The 22,143-nt window shown below is 40.6% G+C and overlaps 1 pseudogene; it reads right to left on the bottom strand.

The window, feature by feature from the left end:
• Window positions 1-5,699: 5,699 nt before the first annotated feature.
• Window positions 5,700-14,461, bottom strand: LOC138951211 (uncharacterized; annotated as a pseudogene).
• Window positions 14,462-22,143: the final 7,682 nt, after the last annotated feature.

Genomic DNA, 22,143 nt, shown 5'->3' with positions numbered 1-22,143 from the left:
GCTTATTTCAAGAAATAAGGCCTTATTTTCTTTAAGGCCTTATTTTTTTTTGACCCTTTGTGCCAAGGATACACTTCTTTAGATTGCCCCGCACACACTGACACTGAGCGTGAAGTTAGAGAAAGGCAGCAACACGGCAAGACCCGATCCTCCGATATCAAGACAGGGCGAATTGTGCCCTTTACAAATCACAGGCCCCGGACACATGCATTAACATTTATTTATTTATTAAGGAGATTTCTATAGCGCATAACTAAAAGCACTATGCGCTTAACATAAGCTTGTTCTACCAATGGCAATATTCCTATTCAATATATGGCACTACCTGTACACATGCTGTGTTGCTTTGTCGCAGTGAGTTACTTTGTGTCCGATAAACAACAGAGAATGAGTATTTAGATACGAAACATGATAAAGCAGGATATCAATGATCAGAACAGGGGGACTTTCAGTATCATGTTCGTGCAGTGCTGCAAAACTCAATGACACCCCAAGTTCGTAAGACTGTTCATTGTTATTACAATAAATCTACCATGCTCTGCGAGGCACTCTATAAAGTTACAGGTCTTCTTTGCATGTGGACGAAACTAAAGCAAAATTATGCGTCACAGACTTTGATTAGACGTAACTTTTTATTTGGTCTCAGCAAAATCTAGCAAAGCGAATGGGCAGGAAAATATGATTGCAAGCACAGGGGGAGAGAGAGAGAGAGAGAGAGAGAGAGAGAGAGAGAGAGAGAGAGAGAGAGAGAGAGAGAGAGAGAGAGAGAGAGAGAGAGAGAGAGAGAGAGAGAGAGAGAGAGAGAGAGAGAGAGAGAGAGAGAGAGAGAGATGTCCTACAAAATGCGTTTGCCTGTTTGATTTTTTCTTTGTTTTTTGTTTATTTCTTTGTCAGTGCTTAGTCTCTCTCTCCCCCTCTCTCTCCCTCCCTCAGTGCCCCTTCACACCCCCCCCCCCCATTACCTACTATCGCCATCAACACCCCCATTCCCACAACCTCTCTCTTGGGAAGGCCAGGGAGCTAGCGCTGAACAGCTCGAAACGTTCAAAACAGCGACCATCTCTCTATTTGAAATCTTGATTTAAGAACAAATGCATGATTTCCACGTGCAAAACACTGCAAACGGCAGAGAGAGCGCCAGCGCTGTGTTTCTGGTTACACCACCTTGTTCTGTACTGCTTTCGTTTCGGACCTAATATTTCTCTCTTAAAGGGATAGTATCCACCGGAAAAAGGCCTTCAGATCGCTCTAAAACCATTACCATAAGATTCTGCGTGACGAATAATGTTACCACACAGAAGGACAAACTTAACTTTGCAAAATTAAAAGTTTGGGAAGCTGAATCAATTGTCGTAATATCAAAGGAAAATGCACTCTTGTGATGTGTTCCGTGGGTGATGTCCCTTGAATCGAAGCAACATGGCGACTAACACAGGTTTTGATGGTTTTGAATCTGACGAGGTAAGTGTTGCATTTTTTGGCCAAAGAAAATGTTGTGTATCATCATAAAAGAATTTGAATGCGACAGTAACTACCAGTGTAAAAGTTTATCCCAGTAGGACTGCCAACAAATCTGTAAGGCGAGTAATTTGTAATGATTCGGTTTGCGGTGCAGACTTGCAGCTGTAGTGAGAACGTCAGCCGGTTTTGTTTATCTCACACAAACTTAACACCGACTATTCCCCTCCCCTCCAAAGTGCTGCTGGTCGAACTTTGGACCATACTTTTCCCAGAACTTTCCGTGCACAGTTTCACGATCTGGTGACATAGACCAAGAAAGTGTCACTCAGTGGGGTGCCTTCTCTTGGTCAATTGCGACTGAAAGCGCCTGTGCGTGAGTCGGGGCTATGCGGCAGAGTTTTGCTGACAGCGCAGAGCACGCATTTTTGGCGCACGGATTTTTCGGGGGTAATTCTGCTTTGCGAGGCAGAATTGTGGATAGCTGAACTTGATATGTGACAAGGTCAGTCACGTGTTATTGGCTAGGTGGTCTGTGAGAGACACAAGGACGGCGCACTTTTTTTTTTTTTCTTTTTTCTTTTTTTTTTCTTTCTTCTTTTTTTTTTATTTTTTTTATTTTATTTTTTTTTTGAACCTCAGTTACAATATGACTCGCTACGAGTATGATACTGTGAGCGAAGCTGAACAGTTTAAACGTAAACAGAATGGGTTACAAGGACGGCGCACTTGACACTCAGCGGCAGAAGAAGAAGGATCGAATACGACGGTTTCTAGAGTATGATGGATTTCACCGGATAGAATATTCGGCACTCTAGGGGAACTTCAGCGAGTTATCACCTTCTCACTGCCACATGTTTTGCTGAGGACGAGTCGTCAAATTTTCCTTCGCCGTGCGATAGACTTCGCATAAGTATTCGGCAAGGTTTTTTTTGGATGTTGTTGTCACTGTTGACGAACAGAGGCCATTCCAGGGAGGAAGCGGGTTTTGCTTCCATGAGAGTGCTACATTCATAGGCTGTTTGAGGTAATAAATCATTATTTAACGCTGTTGACGAGTCTGTGTTTGTGGAATGAAATACTCTCTGTTGTTCTTTCCAGGTTAGCGCATAATTTGCTCTCTGTGACGCTAAAATACTAATCTGTATATGGTTTTTGCAGATAGGGAGAGAAGGACGGAAAACGGCTGTTTTGTTGTTGTGAAAAGTCCATTTTGTGCAGGCCCACGTGCTCGATGAGATATGTAAAGATGACATGTTTAAAGGTGGAGGGTGAGGGGTAGCTGACATGTTTAGTGCACCGATGCTTTCTGTTTGCAGCCTTTTCCTAACTTCTATTCGGCTGCCTTCTGGGGGACCACGCTAACCAGCACACCGGCTAACCAGCGAACCGGCTAACCAGCTAACCAGCGACTGGGTGCGGCGCCTGATGCCTCCACAGTTCCCTGCTTCGTCACCACGCTAACCAGCACTTCATTCGACGGAGCAGTTGTGGAGGCTAAAAAGACTAATTACAGGCCGTCCACCCAGTGGCCAAAGAAAGCTAAGTGCACCATGTCTTTGCACCCCGTTGACCACCGTTGTTATTTTTGCTATCTGTGATTATACTCGAGTAGTGACGACGTGGGGTGTGTGACACCTGCATGAACTAGCACTTTTGGAGCAGAACAGTCGTATTTTCTTATCTTTACACGGGATCAGCGTGTTACTATAATTTTCTGTATTCTAACTGGCATTTTGTCAGTGACCACGGGTTTGTTTTACGTTTTGTGAACGTAAAAGAACATATTTTGAGTGAAGTCTCGAGGGAGGTGGCGAGTTTTTACATAAACAGGCGTCTGAAACTTATACTTTTGTTGTCTCTAGTAAATTATATGACTGCGAGAGTGGATCGTGGTGTGGTTAGTTGGTTAGTAGTAACTAACCGTTTCATAATCACCTTAAGTGATATATTGAAACGTGACACACAGGTTCACATACACACACCCACACACACACACACACACACATAATGCACTTTCATGATTAGTTATAAGCTTCTTCCTGCAAAGGCAATCTACACAATGAAAGGTTTTTAGAATTAAAAATGAGAGTGTGGTTAACTTGGATTACAATAACACTAACACAGTGACAGAAGATATTATTTTGTGGTGTGAAGAATATAATATGGATTTCATAGTGAAAAGTATGATAAGGATACAGGTGTGCTGTGCATATGTCTGTCCATCGGGCCCACCAAACATTTGTCTAAAGATCAAGAAAGACTTATACTACAGTTGTGTGATACAATTTTACTGAAAGAATGCCTTTTGTAAACAGTTCTAGAACTTTTTCATAGCATTAACACAGAGAGGCACACAGAAATACAATGGACAACACCAATGTGACAATTCATTGCATCATTGTTTATTTTGGTATGATTCAATGATTCATTCATAATCATAGCTATCAAACATTCATCACATTACTTTCCTGATTTATATAATCTATGATATATCATGTTATATTTATATGGAATGTATTCTGTGTGGAAATACACAAAAACAGGTTGTGACAAGCTCTCTACTCTCAATTGTTTTAGGTTTGAAGGGGAAATGTGCATGATGTAATATGAGAACATATTAAATTAAGATGAGGTACACATTTTTAAACAATATAGTACAAAATTAAGCCACTGTGAAAATTGTATGTGATGTCGTGTTATCATCAACATTAATAAAAAGAAATGTACTTTACAATAGAATCTCATTTCTTTCTTTTGAAATACTCTCAAGTCACTTAAAAAACCCACATTGTTTACACAAAATACCGTGCAAGTGTTGCTGATTGTTCAGGTTAGTGATGTGTTACACTCGTTCATGCACGCATAGTCCTATACATGCGTATTGGATGATTTCAAAGTGAAAAACAACCTTCTCACTTCCAGAAACTAATCCAGGAAGCAGGTGAGGAAAAACTGCAAGCCCTAGCCCTCCGAATGGTGGACCTGAACCCTGGACTCATGACAGAGCTGTTGCAGGAGAGTGGAAGCAGCAGTCCAGCATGCCCAGAACTCACTGGAAGCTATTCGCCGCCACCATGGTGCAAGTGCACCAGGTGCACAGAAATGCCCACTGAAGCAGAGAAGGTCTGCTGCAAGAAAGCGCCACACCATTGTCTTTCTATACTTCCAGTAAGTACCTATTTCTTGTATGAGATTTGTTATAAATCGTCTGCAAATAGAGACAAGAACAGGGTTAAACTAGCAGTTTGTAACCATTAATCAGAGAAAGTAACCTCTTAAGAAGGAGAAATTGTTTAAAAACAAGGGTGTGTAAAACAAGAGGGTATTACTGTACATAGCATGGGTACAATGGGTAAGAGCTTTGTAAAACAAATGTGTAGGACAATTCAAATGTCTTGGACAAATGTGTAGAAATGAGGCAAAACTCACTGCCTCAAAAAACTCCTCACTTAAAACATGCTGTATTGCCTTTATTGCAACCCTCTGCTTTCGCTCATTATTTCCTCCTTTCATCTTGGACTCGATGGATGTTTCTGAAACTATTTAAAGGTTTTAATCTAAATGAAGTTTCGTCACTGAAGGATGAATGTCTGTTTACACTGCAGGACTTTGAGGCACTGGTGCTGGATGAGAGTGTCCTTTCACTTGCGCGTGCCCAGCGAAGAGACGCCCTCGTCCTGGAAGAAGGGGACATCAATAAAACACAGCGCTATGCTGCCTATAGACAATTCATTCTATGGAAATATGGCTATTTGGGAGAAGGTGTCCGAATAGCCATAATTTATACAGTTGTTGTGTGTGTGCAATAAGGAACAAATTTCCTGATCCAAATGGCCAGTACACTGGCTTTCATGCTGGTCGCCTATGCTAAGTACAGAGTGGTGCCAAAAGTCATGCATATTTGAATACATTAATTTACAGCAGTACATTTGGATCACCCCAAAGAAAAATAATTTAATAATAATTTACTTGTTACAGGCCTTTGGTGTGAGGTTATGTGTCTTTTGCTCTGTGTAACTGATTATAATTTGCCCCCCCCCCCCCCCAACAAAACAAAAAAAAAATAAATAAAGCTACAGTTTTTTAAGAAGTGGATTTGTTATGCTATCAAATAACAACTAAGAGCTACCTCTAGATTCGCGTTTGACTAATTTTATAAGAATTTGAAGGTAAAACCATATATTTCAATGATAGTATGATGTCAGGACTGGGATGGTCAAACATAAAATCTTCTCCGTCAACCTGTCTTCCAGTCATGGTTGTGTTAATGCACATGGTAATGAGAACAAATTTGAACAAACAGACCCCCTATTCAATTTTTTAGAGTAGCAAAGGAAATAAACTGCTGTTTTTCATGATCATGTTCATAAGTCCACAACCACGCAGCAAATAAAATGAAAAGATGACAGTTATAATGTAATGAAACTTCTGGGAATAAAAGTTCAGAATAAAAGTTCAGATCATCATTATTCTGTCACCATGTGACATTTTGTGACGCTCATTAGTTTTGTTATTACGCTCCATTTTTCAGTTTTAGTTTGTTGACTCCGAGTATGCATGGCTTCTGTCACCCCTCTATACATTGTGGTGTTACTTAGTGCATATGTGTTTGTGTAGGCGGACTGTATTTGGCATTCTGTATTGTTAAATGTTTCATCTCTCCAAAACACGTTGTTCTTGTGTTATGTACAAACAATTTTGTTTACTTCACTTTCTCGTTATGACATCAATTTAGCTCTGCATTTGTGTAGGCATTACAATAATTGGAGTCAAAAAATTTGTATTAAAATGCAATTCTTTGCATTTCATGAATTGAAACGAGCACACATAACAAAGGCGCACCTTCTTCAGGAATCTTGACTGCTGCTGTGCAACAATTTCCATGGTAGATGGAGGGCTCTTGGGAGCCAGATGACTGGAAATTTGCCTTGGGTCGGATGGACTCAGGGGCAGTGGCCTGTGCATTCCATTTCTACTGCTTAGCCTTTGCAGGAAGATTTTCGTCTTCAGCTTGTTGATGTGTGCGTAGGTCTTTCGAACTTTCACTTCAACTGCTGACCATCTTTGACTTTTTTTGTTGTAGACCCGATTGAACCTGCAAACAAAGATCACCTCTAGCTGTAGAATGTTCCTCAGTAGCATTAAAGCTGCAATGGCCAATGTGAACAGAAAATGATACGTGAGCATATGAGGGAATAATGGAAGGGCGCTGGTTCTGTGCGACGTTTAGTTTTCGAGATAGGCGTGACTGACGAAGTACAGGACGTCACATTCCAAATAAGCGCGACTATGTTGCAGGTGGAACCCGCTGAGATTGCATTTCTTCAGGAGGTTTCCGCAAAAATAGATATTACACGATTTGCATGAAGCAGTTGAGAAGCAGACGATCTCTGAGAAACTTTGCATAACGGGCTGATAGAGTGTCTTCCCTTTGTTCGCCTCGTGATAACGTTATTTTGTATCATAACAATTCACTTGCAAAATAAAGTGTACAATGTGGTGTTTCAGTGGTAAATGTAGATAGAAATGTGTTATGAAGACAAAGCAAACAAATAAAGGTGTAACACAAACTCAAGAATGTGTAAGTGGAGCGTAGTCGAATGTCCATTTGTGAATGGGTAAGTTGAGCGTATAAGAATGTCCATGTGTGCGATGTGTAATTGAGATATGGATGTGTTCATGTCTGAATGCGTAAGCACAATGCAAGGAATGTCCAGAGAGGTATGTGGGACGTGTTTCTATAACCTGCCCTGTTATATAGTGCTATATGTCTTATGTAAAATCAATGTCTTGTTTGTATTATTGTTATGTACCACGCCTGAATTTCTCTACGAGATAATAAAGTATTCTTATTCTTATTCTTATTCTTGTGAAAATGTTGCATTGTGTGGGTATTTGGGTAGTCACGTGATGTAAACAAAGCAAAATGTGGGACGTTCTCAGCTTTGAGCATAACACTAACAACTTCAAAACACGAGAAAGACGATGTCGTTATGCGAGTCGCCACAGGGGATGTTTGTACTTTTAAAATAGTTGTAAAATAAATTGTGTATTTATCATCATAATCTGGCCCTGTTATTTTGTTTGTCACGCCTAAAACTGTTATTTCTTTTGGATGACACAGCATTAGAAGGGACTCTGAAAGTGCATTAACTGTGTTGAAAGGTCTACTAAAAGCCACTTGCGCAGAATAAATGTGTATTGCACGTTGTCGGTCAAAAAAGTATTCACACTCCCTTTCTTTGATTTGTAATGACATGCAAGCTTGTTAACAAGTGCTTCACGAACCACCTATCTGACAACATGTTTCCCTAAATTGCTTACTGTTTGTTTCCATGCACATCTGTCTTTGCTTGTCTGTCCACGCTGAAGTTGTGGTCAAGTGCAGCCAGCTTGCAGCGAGCCCTGTAGACAGGTGGCGTGTATGAAAATCTCTTTGATGCGTACATCAGTATCAGCTGGTTGAAATTTTCTAGCTCTGAGGTAGTCCTGCAAAAATAAATACAAATTGTATTCAGACTCTTTTTAACTTATTTACAGTATTGAACCTAAAAACACGAGGCGAAGCCTTCAAGGCTCACGTAAGAAATCGACAAACAGTAACACAAACTCAATCACTCCGTCACACATACACACACACACACACAGTAACACACACACACACACACACTCATACATACACACACACAGTAAGCAAGAAAGCGAGACACTAGATCTAGATCTGTCTGTCTGCATGTAGCCTACTTACAGGGACACGACTGCCAACTAGTCGCGGCCCGCTCAAAATAACAATGACCGAGACTTTCAGTAATTCCTTCGCGTGACGTCTAACCCTCTTACGCCATAATGTGACGTCTTCAAATGTTAAAGTTTCTACCACAGACATACACACACACATACATACATACATACATACGCACGCACGCACAGACAGACAAAAGTTAGCATCGCATAGGCTACACTTACGTGAGCCAATAATTGTGACAAACTCGCTGTGGAAGCTAAATAATGGATTTATCATATTTTGTACGCTGTGTTTAGTGCTAAAAAGACTACTTTCCACAATTTGACTGAACTGATGTTTATATTAAACTTTCATTTGAACTATCATTTAGTTCAGTTACAAATGTGAAAGAGTTACAATGTGTCGTTTTTGCTGATAAAAAACCCTCTCATTATATGTACCTGAAATTTAAGTAGTAGGGGATGTTTCTGAGGAGGGACTTGCTCGTCACGATATCACGCAGAGCCTTGAAGGCAGGGCTGCCTTTCTGTAGCCAAGGTGATGCTCCACCACCAAGGCTCCATGACTGCACTCCCCAGGTCCCTGGTCGTAGGACAGCAGCCAAGAGTGCTGATTGACAACATGGTGCAGCATGCCACACCATATGCCCTGTACAAGTAATACCAACCATGACTGCACTCTCCAGGTCCCTGGTCGTAGGACAGCAGCCAAGAGTGCTGATTGACAACATGGTGCAGCATGCCACACCATATGCCCTGTAAAAGTAATATCAACCATGGCTCTCAGTTATTCAGAACTTTTAAATAGTGAAATGCATAACCCAAACACTAGTTTTATGTTTTTCCCCTTTTAACTTTTCAGAGAAAATGTGTCGCGGTGGTCTGAGCATTTTAATTAAATAAAACTCAACAATACTCTTGTTCATCGAGTATATTTGTGTGCGTTTGTTGTTTCATTAAACAATAATAATAATGTACTTTTTTCTCAAACTGTAACCATCCGTTTCTGTGTCAAAAATGCAATGCGAATGATATAGACAAGTTATTTTTCAAATCAATTGCACCATATGCTATCCAAGCTGATTACCAATAACAGAATGGGCCACAAGCTTTCCCCTGTCTATGTATTTATAAAAGCATCACGATTTCCATTAGCACACTACCAATAATACAGTAGCTTTTGAAATTAAACACACATGACCCTGGCATAGTTTTGCATCACCAAGAAAAATTTCTTGTATCAAAATGTTTCTAGTCTGTTTCATCTTCACCGTTCACGCATGCACCCTTTATGAGAATCCACAACTTTTACTTACGCGAAACCTCATGAGAGTCTCTGCATGCCTGCAGGTGAACCAAAAATGGTTGACAATGGGTGACACCCAAGGAATTAGTTCTCTGGCACTTTTTTGTCGCGCAGCCTGACACAGACAAAGAGAGTTGTTCAATGTATGGTTGACTTGCACCCGAATAAAATTACAATTATGCATACACTGTTTTAACCTTATCTTCACTTATAAAAGTCTTCAATTTTTATTCAAACAGTGATGAACATTTTAAACTGACCTCAATGATCTTTTTTCCGATGTTTTTTGCACCATGCCAAACATCGTATGAATGTTTTTTGTCTGGGTGCTCTTTCCCTGAAATTTAAGAACAGTTTCATCCATAAAGTAGCAACATAAAAACCATTTAATGCTAGTTGTAAGTGGAGGAACATATCTTGTCCTCCCTATACTGTTTTTTTTAACCCCTTAAAACTATATTTACTGGAGAAAAACAAACTATTTTTCAAACTTTGCTTTAAAGAAATTACTCTTCTCAGACATCCACTAAAAATACCGTATATGCTAGTGTAAATGATAAAGAAACCAATAACAAATACACAACTGTCAACAGTTATTATTTTGACTTTGTCATTATGTGAGTTCACTATTTTCAGCGTTTGGAAGCAAAAACATTCTAAAGAGAGTGTGTTACACGACACTTGAGATTGCCACAAGTTCTCAAACGTCGTATAGTTGTGTTCTTTTATTCTACGTCGCCCGTCTTCGCAGCAGCAGAAAACAACTCGTCAAATTGAGTTCGAGGATTTATTTAGCATTCCATACATACAACTGCACATCGTAGCAGAACTCAAATAGAAGCTTTTTTTACATACAAATCGCGCTGGCATATATAGTAAATACTCAATCTCGAGAATATTCCAGACCGAACATGATACAACTACATTATACGAGCCGTGCATGGACTAAACTAGCGACATTCTCTATGACGTACAAAAGGTGCCGACGCACTTAATCCGAGCGAACGCCACGAACTCACGACTAAAAACAGCGTGGTAAACAACTTGTTTTGACAGGACTAGAAAGTTCACCTGCATTTTCGCCCAAGCATAAATATTGTTTTTACAAAATATAATATCGGTACTTTCCCACAAAGTACAAATAAGTCAACTACATGCAACACACAAAACTGAACCAAAGCTCAGCAACGGTAGCGTTTCCTAACAGAGTGGTAGCAATGTTTTTGCTGTCACCATCTTACAAGAACAGTTTGTAAGTCTTTGAAGCCTTACTTTTTGAATATCACAATACTTGGAATAACAATTGCATCTATGCTTACGCATTTGGGCAGTGATCTGCACATGGGCATCTGTCACTACCTCCACAACCTTGCAGGTTTGTTGTAGCTCAGCAAGTGCTCGGTTGAAGCCCTCCTGCAATTTTAAAGAAAGAGAATCATTCACACCAATATTCTTACAATTTATTTTTGGATTTCTCCTGCAAATACTTCAACAGTTCAACTCTCAGCCAAGACTTGGTTTTGGCAATTGTCAATGCATTGTTTTCTGATTCACAATTAAAAATGCAAAGCACATAGCCCTTTTCAATTACAATCGAACCTACCAATTATTACCACACAACTGTCGACCAAAAGTGGTTGCTGTGGAAAAGTTAGTTATATTTTAGATAAAGTGATTTTCATTGTGGGCAGTTTGTCCCTTGAGATGTATTTGCAAGGGCAGGTTTGAATAACACTTTCCACCAGATTCAGGATTCCAACCTAATCTTGTTGCTATCATTCCTGCTTTTATTTTGTATGTAAGTATTAATCACATATTAAAAAAAAGGTACATCACTACATGTCTTAGGAATTTGTGACTTAATTTCTGAATGCTCTTTTGGTTTCAATAATTACCTTCTCCATCAACGGGCTTTTCCTGTCAGTTTCTCGCTTGTCAACTGTACAGATGGATACCACCTGTTTTGACTCTGTCTCTATGAAGCTGTATGTGCTTGTCGACTGTACAGATGGATACCACCTGTTTTGACTCTGTCTCTATGAAGCTGTATGTGCTTGTCGACTGTACAGATGGATACCACCTGTTTTGACTCTGTCTCTATGACGCTGTATGTGCTTGTCGACTGTACACATGGATACCACCTGCATGTTTTGACTCTGTCTCTATGAAGCTGTATGTGCTTGTCGACTGTACAAATGGATACCACCTGCATGTTTTGACTCTTTCTCTATGACGCTGTATGTGCTTGTCGACTGTACAGATGGATACCACCTGTTTTGACTCTGTCTCTATGACGCTGTATGTGCTTGTCGACTGTACACATGGATACCACCTGTTTTGACTCTGTCTCTATGACGCTGTATGTGCTTGTCGACTGTACAGATGGATACCACCTGTTTTGACTCTGTCTCTATGAAGCTGTATGTGCTTGTCGACTGTACAGATGGATACCACCTGTTTTGACTCTGTCTCTATGAAGCTGTATGTGCAGTACTGGGCTGAATGACCTGGACTGTCCATTCGGCCATCCCCTTCAAAGACAGATTAAAGGATTTAAAATCATATAAGATTAACAATAAGATCCATGTTAAATCACACTCTGTGCATCAAAACACTGCTGAGCCTTGCAAATAACAGTTCCATTAGCTACGTAAAGCATGCATCCAACAAAACTTTAAAGCCAAACAAAATGTAGAAAGACAATTAAAAAATGGCCAACTCCAAACCGATAAATTATCAATCAATCAATCAATCAATATGAAGCTTATATAGCGCGTATTCCGTGGGTACAGTTCTAAGCGCTTGTCGAAGAGTTGTCAACACAGGACTAACAAAGAAACTAACATCTTCAGACGGACACGAACCCTATCACACACTAGCAAACCCTGGTAAACAAACAACTGTTTAACAACAATGTACACATCAATAGCTAGGTCAAACAAAATAATATTAAGCACAAAGAAAACACCTCTCACAGAGCAGTTATCAGTATTTATTCATATATACTCCTGCCTTTCATCACATTGACAATAAAAATTGATAAATTGTGAACAATGTGGAATAAACTGAATTTTCAGATTATTCAAATGTACTGCCACTGATTTCCTGTACTGTTTTAGTTATAATGCATAACGATTCATGCAGCTTTTAGAATAATGTGACTATTAACGTTTGATTCCTGAGCTACTGAGCTTTGACCACAATGTGTATTGTTTATTTTTAAGTTCAACAAAGTAACTTGCTCACTCATGAAATATATATCTGCAATGTTGGTCCCAGGCCTCATTCTTCAGTAATTTACACATACCTTTATTTTTATTTGACACTTTTTCTCAGATTGAATGTGTGATAATATTGACATGCAACATTTGTTTGCGGTGAAGACAGTTTGAACCATATATACTTATTGTCTTCTGCATACGTGAACAGCACTGTACTAGAGTACAGACCCCTCAGTAAACATTGTTTTCATGAAGATGCGCGGCTATCCATGGTAAGTATCTAAATGTTCTTAGCAGTACCACAGTACGCTTGATAAAGGTTGTTTTAAATGATAAATTACAAGCTTACACACCTTATTTCATTTTCTACACTTTGATATATAATCATTATCAAACAGGGAAATAACTGAAATCCACCAACCAAGTACCACCAGATCCTTTCCCTGCAGGTTGGCCCTCAAATCCCGAACATGTGCAGCCCAGAATTCTTCTATTGCAGGAAGCAGGTAGTTTGCTTGCATCCGATAGAATACGCTTCTGTCCAAAAAATCCATGTTCAGGAACTTGGCAAACAGGCTTACTTTTAGGAAATTGTTCCCCGAAAGCAATACAGCAGCTGCTATTAGGAGGTCGCCAGCGTTCACCTGGAAATTCAGGAGTGGCTGGAAATTCAGGAGTGGCTGGGAATTCAGGAGTGGCTGGGAATTCAGGAGTGGCTGGGAATTCAGGAGTGACTGGGAATTCAGGAGTGGCTGGGAATTCCAACAAAAGGCTGTGTGATGGTTTCCACACACCTGCAAAAACAAGACGAATAGTGAGATGTGATTTTAACATTGGTTCAGGAGTTATTGTTATAACATTCACTGATGCGTAATAAAAACAACAAGAAAAACTGGCTTCTTAACATTGCAGATTAGCCAAAGTGACAGTCAATCCACTGAGTACAAGCGCAGCATGTTGATGTTTTTATTTTGGTATGCCCCATCTCTCTGCATCATGTAAAGGACTCATACCATGCCGCCCAAGTGAATGACATTAAAATAAGATTATACATTTACATGTTTATAAATCTTAATTCTCTCATTTAGCCAGCAGGCACTGCCGGTGGGTACAAACACCACAATCGTTCAATTGGATTAGGCAAAAGCACTACAGGCAACCAACAATACAATAAATATAAAAGAGACCTCCCTTAGGATAAATATCACCATTTTTACATGTATCAATTTTAAACTTTAAAAAACAGAAGGTCTCAAAACACCCACACATTGGTTTATAAAGCACAGACATCATCACAACAAAAGAAGACACATTATGTGTGAACCAATCAAGCGGGAGCAGAGGGATAGGATGATGACACTGAGACACCATTCTTGGAACTTGAATCTTGGAGGTAAGTGAATTGATGAGTATATGAACATAACAGAATAATTTCTGCGTAATTTAAAATTTACCCATTCAAGATGAACAGCAGAGCCACGAGACCGGTGTGTAAGAGTCACCTCCTTTCTGCACCCTTTCACTTGGCACACAGAGGAGATTCCTACACTCTTGCCCAGCAAAAGCAGCTGATCTAAGTAGACCAGGCACGTCTTGGCTTCAGATAAAGCTGGTGCATCAACATATGTGGCTCGGTACACACCAGGGGGAGGATCAACCTCTGTGGCTCGGTACACACCAGGGGGAGGATCAACCTCTGTGGCTCGGTACACACCAGGGGGAGGATCAACCTCTGTGGCTCGGTACACACCAGGGGGAGGATCAACCTCTGTGGCTCGGTACACACCAGGGGGAGGATCAACCTCTGTGGCTCGGTACACACCAGGGGGAGGATCAACCTCTGTGGCTCGGTACACACCAGGGGGAGGATCAACCTCTGTGGCTCGGTACACACCAGGGGGAGGATCAACCTCTGTGGCTCGGTACACACCAGGGGGAGGATCAACCTCTGTGGCTCGGTACACACCAGGGGGAGGATCAACATATGTGGCTCGGTACACACCAGGGGGAGGATCAACCTCTGTGGCTCGGTACACACCAGGGGGAGGATCAACCTCTGGGAGCTGATGGAAGTACTCCCCCCCTTCTGGTTCTCCGAGGGCAATTTCCTCAAAGGAGATTTCTTTGAGGTCCTTGTACTCATTTGGACTGCACGCATTAATTCATCGTATCAGTCTCGTACAGTAAATGTACACAAGTTATAAACAGAAAATATGAGAAAGCATGCTTTTTACATGATGTGGGAGGGGTCAATGAGGTTTACACTGAAAATGTAAAAAACAGCTTTTGCCCAATACTAAATAGAAATCCTCTAACTACTCAAATGGCTTTTAGCTTACAGGTCATTGTGAAACTCTAAAATATAAATGAATTGCTCACCACACATTGACTCCACAAGGGGGCGTATAGTGTGGATCAGCTTCGTCATCAGCTGGCACATCTTCCTCTGACACTTCGAATGAAACTCTGCAACATTTAGTGAATGGTTTAGTGAATAACGAGGACAAATGTGCTAAACATTGAAGCGTTTCACAAAGCTTTCGGGATAAGTTTTTATCACCTGTATTCATGCAAAATCACAACAAAAAGAACCACAGACAAGCACAGGAACACACACTGATTGTATAAATTATTCTTACTCAAGCGGATTAACAAAATTGCTGTCCAGCACTTTCGATGCCCTACTGCCTCTTTTTTCCGGAAGCACTGGGGGCTGAATGGGGACATGCCATGCTACCACCGGCTCAGCACATTTCCTGGCAAAACACGAAAATAATATGGTAATAAAACTCTCCTTTTTACACAACTAATTTCAATTACAAATAACTTTCATAGATCTGTTGCTCAAGCTAAAGGATGCCCACAGACGACGCCAATTTGACTCTGAAATTTAAGTAAAAGTATTAGAAATTATAAGGGCTATAAAGTTATCTTGAAAAATATTAAATAAATTTTTCCTTTTTTTTCACAAAGTAGAAAACCTTTTATGTAAAATTTTCTGTTGACTAGTTAACACTGCTCATAACCAAGACTCCCTTGATTTCTCAGAGGACTCAAAAACATTTACAGATAAATATAGACATGATCGTGATGCAAAATGATATTTATAAAACTATTATCACTCACCTATAATCATTATGCTGCATGTACTTTTTTTAAGATAATAACATAGTCTATATAACAAATGAAAACACACACACACTGTGACACACACACATTAAAAAATCATTCACTCATGTACTACCTTTTGTTCAGAGACAGCAATGTACAAAACATACAATAAGCTGTGTAAAGATGTAATAATCTGTACATGATTTACACAAAGAAGCCTCGAAGAGCACATGACTACATTATAGGCCCCTGAATTTGTTTTATAATAGTTGGGAGGTACAGAACTCGTTCACTCATGTACCTAAAATATGCAAATTATAGATGTAACTTACACCGATTCATCTGCAAATGAAATTTCAGAAACATCTGGCTCCTGCATCAGAGGTTGTGGTCTGCCAGTTACCTTGATTGGTGTAGAAGTAAGTGCCTGGGAGTCTTGCGTCTTCGCATAGTAACTGGTAAACGCAACAAAGTATGTGCGAGTATTATAAAATATGCATCTGTGCACATAAACATTACAAAACACACAATAAGCTATGTATTAATATGTACGTGATTTACACAAAGAAGCATCGAAGAGCATACGACTACATGTACATCTAATATTTTTTTATAATACTTTGGAGGTACAGAACTCCTTCCCGGTTCAGTCAAAGCATGGACCGCCTCCTGCCACCTATCCCTGCCAACTTCTGAAAACATTGTGACACCTTCCTTGCTGAATAATTTGACAAATGCAAGTATATACTGAAGCAGGTAGTTATATATATTCCTTTTTATATCCAGCTTACCTCACTGGACTTAGGTGAGCTAGAGCTTTTTAAAAAGAATATTGAAAAGTAAGTACAGGAATTTGATACAGTAGAACCCCCATTTTAAGACTTATGAAATCTGAGAAAATCAGGTCATAAACAGGAGGGAGTCTCAAAATGGGAGTAAATTAACGAGGTTATAAAAACACATTCTGAGTAAACAATGTCTTAAAATGGAAGGAGTCTGAAAGTGGGGGGTCTTATAAAATAATAATAATAATAATAATAATAATAATGCAAACTTTTATAGCGCTATTCTAGAAAAATGTCTACTCTTAGCGCTTTACAATACATACATCGACCAAGCATACTATACACGCACAGACAAAGAAAAATAAAAGGGGGATCCGGCCACTGTATAAACACAAATCATGATAAATATACAAAGGAACAATCACACCAACACACACCCATCCCCCTAAATTAATAATTTCAGACTCCTTCCATTTTAAGACATTGTTTACTCAGAATTTGTTTTTATAACCTCGTTAATTTACTCCCATTTTGAGACTCCCTCCTGTTTATGACCTGATTTTCTCAGGTTCTGACACAGGTTTTCTTTTCATTCTTGACTCAATTTCCTTGAGAAATTTGCTTGCTCTTTGCGATACATCCGCCATTTTTTGCCAGTTGTCATGACAGCAGGCGCTGCGCGCGAGCACAGGCGACGAAAACCAGTCTGTGACGGCCAATTTTAATCTTCAAATGGTGGAGAGCAGACGTCAAAAACTCATTTTGATTTAATTATTTAGCATACTTGTGGTGTTTTATTGAGCAAACCGGGCCAGGTGCGTCTTAATTTAGGTACACTAGATTCTCCAAAATCTTCAAATCGGCCGAATTCGACCAAAAAAACTCTCCAAAATGGCGGCGTGGACACTATATCTTTAATTCAAGCTGACAACGCTAACTGATAATCTCAGGTGCTCACCCAGCAAACACACAACGTAAATACGACGTTGCGAAAATGTGAATTTTTCGTGTCATTAGCAACGTTGCGAACTTTACGTGAAATTTACGTTGAGCCAACCAAAAAACGCAACGTAAAACCAACGTTGTGTCATTGTGAGATTTTGGTGTTCTTTCGACGTTGTAATACAACGTACATTTTACGTGAATTTCACGTTGCATTTTGGTGTCTTACAAATGTTGCGAAGATTACGTGAAATTTACGTGGATCCAACAAAAAAACACAACGTGAAAGCAACGTTGCGTTACAGTTGTGTTTTTTTGTTTTTTACACGTTGGTACATAACGTAAATTTCACGTGGATTCCACCTTAAAAAGCAACGTAAAATCGACGTTGTATTACTGTGATTTTCTGGTGTTCGAACAACGTTGGTATACTCACGTGATTTTCACGTGAAATTCACGTGATTTAAAAACAAAAGTTAGTTTGATACAACAAACGTTCCTACAACGTAGTTTCAACGTAAACACACAACGTTGGGGTTTGATTGATCGCCAACGTGCCCTCAACGTGAAATCCACAACGTAAATCCTACGTCAGTCATTACCAATTTTTCACCTGCACGGTTTCGTATCGTTTATCAAAGAAATGTACCTTTGAAAATTACGTAAGGTGAACAGATTTTCAAATACAGGAGATAGATATGTGCGAAACTATCACCGAATAACAAATGACTCAGTCAGACGTTATGAAATTAAGCGCCGATGTACCGCGCAATGTATTTAATTGCTTTGGCGTTCCAAATGCGTCCGGTTACATTTTCTGGCATCATTAATGCATCAACGAGAATTGAAAAGTAATGCTAAAAATATAATTGTGTACGTTTAAAGTTGATCTACTGTGCTCATCAAACCTCTTGTTGTATTTTGTAAATTGGCGAGAGGGGGGCAGAATACATGAACCTAATCTCTGTGATTGTCTATACGTGCGTGTGTGTGTGTGTGTGTGTGTGTGTGTGTGTGTGTGTGTGTGTGTGTGTGTGTGTGTGTGTGATTACACGTGTTAGTGTGTGTGTGTGTGTGTGTGTGTGTACACGTGTTAGTGTGTGTGACATCAGTTTGTGTATGTGTGTGTGTGTGTGTGACATCAGTTTGTGTATGTGTGTGTGTGTGTGTGTGTCACATCAGTTTGTGTATGCATGCATCGAAGTTCGAACTTTGCTTCACTGACTCCATTTCAACCCACCATCATACACCGTCACACACAAACAACTTCAAGCGCATTGATTCTTAACACTCATCTGTATTGTGCTGGTCACTTCTACATATATAGCTTGGCAGCTTACCTCGAATTTTTGACCGGATGGGGACAGATCTGACAAAAGTGTGAAATTTTTTCCTAGCTATCTACATCCAAAATACTTTCCATTTTTGCTAGGCCCCACGTGCACATGTCATACTGACAGCATGTACGTGGCAAAATGCAATTTTTGAGGTTTCGCACTCCGAGAATAGGGAAAATCGCTCCTAGGCCTGCTCTTCATCCGTCCTCATCGGGAGGCCAACTTCCTCTTGTATGTGGACTCAATGAAAGCCTTGGTGCCTTGTTTCTTCAGCATGGATCACCACAACTATGCTCGCTGGATCCCTGTACACATTAGGGACATGGAAAATCTGCCTCCTACGATCAAAGAAGAATGTCAACAGCGTGGACACTGGGTTGTGTTGAAGACCACAAACAGATTCTCGGCAATCCCAAGCGACCAGGCCCATGAGAACAACAATGACATTGTGAAAGGGTCTGGTGGTGCTGTTGGACTCACTGAAAACCCGTCAGCATTTCGAAAGTGGATGCTTGCAGGACCGGAACAAGCAAGAATGCTGAAGGAGTTTGAAGCAAGTCTCTCTGAGGGATCTGAGATGCACTATCACCATGAGGAAGGTCTATCAACTCAACAGAGCTTCAGAGGGCAAATTTTGAGCCTTGCCAAGACTATCAGTGATATGGGCAATCCCTTCATGAATGGCACTGCAGAACTGTTGATGCTGGATATTTGTGATGTGATGAATGAATCACTTGTACAGTGGAAAAACTTGGAAAGAGCCAGTATGATGAATACCACCAGTCAGTTTTGGTAGACTGCACTCGATCAATTCATGACCCTATCAAGAAAAACTCCCTTCCACTCTTCAAGTGTCCAACACCAAAGGAAAAATCGAAACAAGCTGGCAAAATAGCAACTTTGAAGGCTTATGTCAGCCTTTTTTCACAGCTGTACATTGTGGCTCAAAACAGGGAAACAGATGAAGGTACCTTTTTCCAGCACGAAAATAACCCATACCCACCATCTCTTTCAGACAGAGGAAAACTGCGCCTGGGCAAAAAGTCAGACTTGCTGAAGTGCCTGATACAAGCACCTGATACAGACACTCCAGGTTCACTTGAGACACAAGACCTTGATGATGACACTGATCTGGCAGCTTGTCTTTAGCATGTGGCAGAGGCGGACAGCTCAGTTGGAGAATTGGATGTTGTAGAGCTTGATGCAGGTCTACTTTTTTCCATTGAGCAGACATCAGCATCAGAGCAGCTTGACTCCCCGAGTACTTTCGACACAAAGATTCTGGATGGCACTGCCGTTTTACACTTCCTCCCGACTGCTGGAATCTCAACATTTGAAGATTATGCCAATGATGTTTTCCTACTATATACCAGACACCAATTGGAAGCTGCTGACAGAGTGGATGTGGTGTGGGACACATATCACAGCAGCAGTATTAAAGAGAGTGCACGAGAGAGGAGAGGTAAAGGAATCAGGAGAAAAGTTGCTGGTCCAAACAAGATCCCTGGAAAGTGGCAAGAGTTTCTCAAGGACTCAGACAACAAACAAGAAGTCTTTTCCTTCCTGTCAGAGAAAGTTGCCACAGCTCAGTTCCCCGATGGAAAAGTAGTTGTCATTACATCAGGCCAGAATGTTCTCATCAGAGGAATGGATCACAGCTTGCCAGACAACGATCAGGAGGAAGCAGACACAAAGATACTGCTGCATCTGCAAAATGCACTGCAGACTGGGTCCTGTGCTTGCTTAGTTCGCACTGTGGACACTGACGTCATCGTCATCATCATTGGAAAGTTCCGCAAGCTTCAAGCAATGTGTCCAGCGGCAGAGATTTGGATTGCTTTCGGCACAGGAAAGAATTTCACGTACTTTCACATCAATGCCATTGCTCTAGCCCTTGGAGAGGAAAAGTCTACAGCCCTCCCCACTTTCCTCAGCTTCACCGGTTGCGACACGGTCTCTGTCTTTTTTTGGAAAAGGAAAACTTGTCTGCATGGAAATGTTATCCTGCAGTAACAGAGGCCTTTAGGTTCAATGCAGAGAATCCTTTCGTTGCCATGGAGTTGAATAGCCATCACTTCAAATTGCTGGAACGCTTCACAGTTGTCCTGTATGACAAAACCAGCCAGCTGAGCTCTGTTGATGAGGCCCGCAGAGAGCTGTTTTGCCACAGAGACAAGATGATGATGGAAGCCCTTCCTCCCACACAGGGAGCATTATTACAGCATTCAAACCGTGCTGTCTACCAGGCAAGTATTTGGACCACTGCTGACCAGGCCCAGCAGCAAGCACCATCTCCAGAGGGATGGTGGGGCTGGACTCTGGACAAGGACAGCAAGGCTTGGCTCCCTTTTTGGACGACACTGCCAATAGCATCTGAAGCTTGCAGCCAACTAGTCAATTGTGCATGCAAGGGTGCAAGAGGATGTGGCACCACTTGTGGTTGCAGGAAAGCTGGATGGCAATGCACAAGACGGTGCAAGTGCAGCTGTGACAAATAGATCAATGGATATCCACATACTCGTACCAGCTGCGGTTGCCGATGTACATGCCAGAATTGCTTTAAAGACGTTTTCCTAAATGTTGAAAACTTTAAGGGGCTGAATAAGCAGTTATAAACACTAATATTTCTGAAACAAATTAATGTTTAATTGTCATGTTCACTGATACTATGGAAGCAAGTTACGTACAATGTCGCGACATGATTGTTTTGGCCTTATTTTCGAGTTTTGTCAAACCATAAACAAATATCTCGCAAAAATATGAATGTTTATTGATTAAAAAATTATTTGAAATGTATCCTTTTCTGAATTTATTCATTGAATTGATCATATTGCGTTTACATTTTTAAAACATCTTGCTTAGACATGTATATGCAGTATTTTCCTCTATTAATGCTATGGACAAATTGATGACGTCACATGACTGGGCTGCATTGGCCAAATTTGATGGGGCCTAGCAAAAAATTAATAAGTAGGGTCTACAGAATTGCCTCACAAAGTTTGACACTTTTGTCAAGTCGGTCCCCATCATATCGCTAAGCTGCCTGGCTAATACTGTCACCTGAATACTGCAATAATCTGTCCTCTTCTACATACACTGTCACCTGAATACTGCAATAATCTGTCCACTTCAAATCTTGAAAACCACACGCTCCTAGCCACGGAACTCTCGATCTTGCGCCTAACACTGACGTATACACAGCAATAACATTTCCCGCGATCGCCGCACTAGCGGGC

Source organism: Littorina saxatilis, linkage group LG16, assembly GCF_037325665.1.
Source record: "Littorina saxatilis isolate snail1 linkage group LG16, US_GU_Lsax_2.0, whole genome shotgun sequence".
NCBI classification, from domain to species: domain Eukaryota; kingdom Metazoa; phylum Mollusca; class Gastropoda; order Littorinimorpha; family Littorinidae; genus Littorina; species Littorina saxatilis.
The sequence above is the reverse complement of the archived record's forward strand: the minus strand, read 5'-3'. Positions and strand labels throughout refer to the sequence as shown.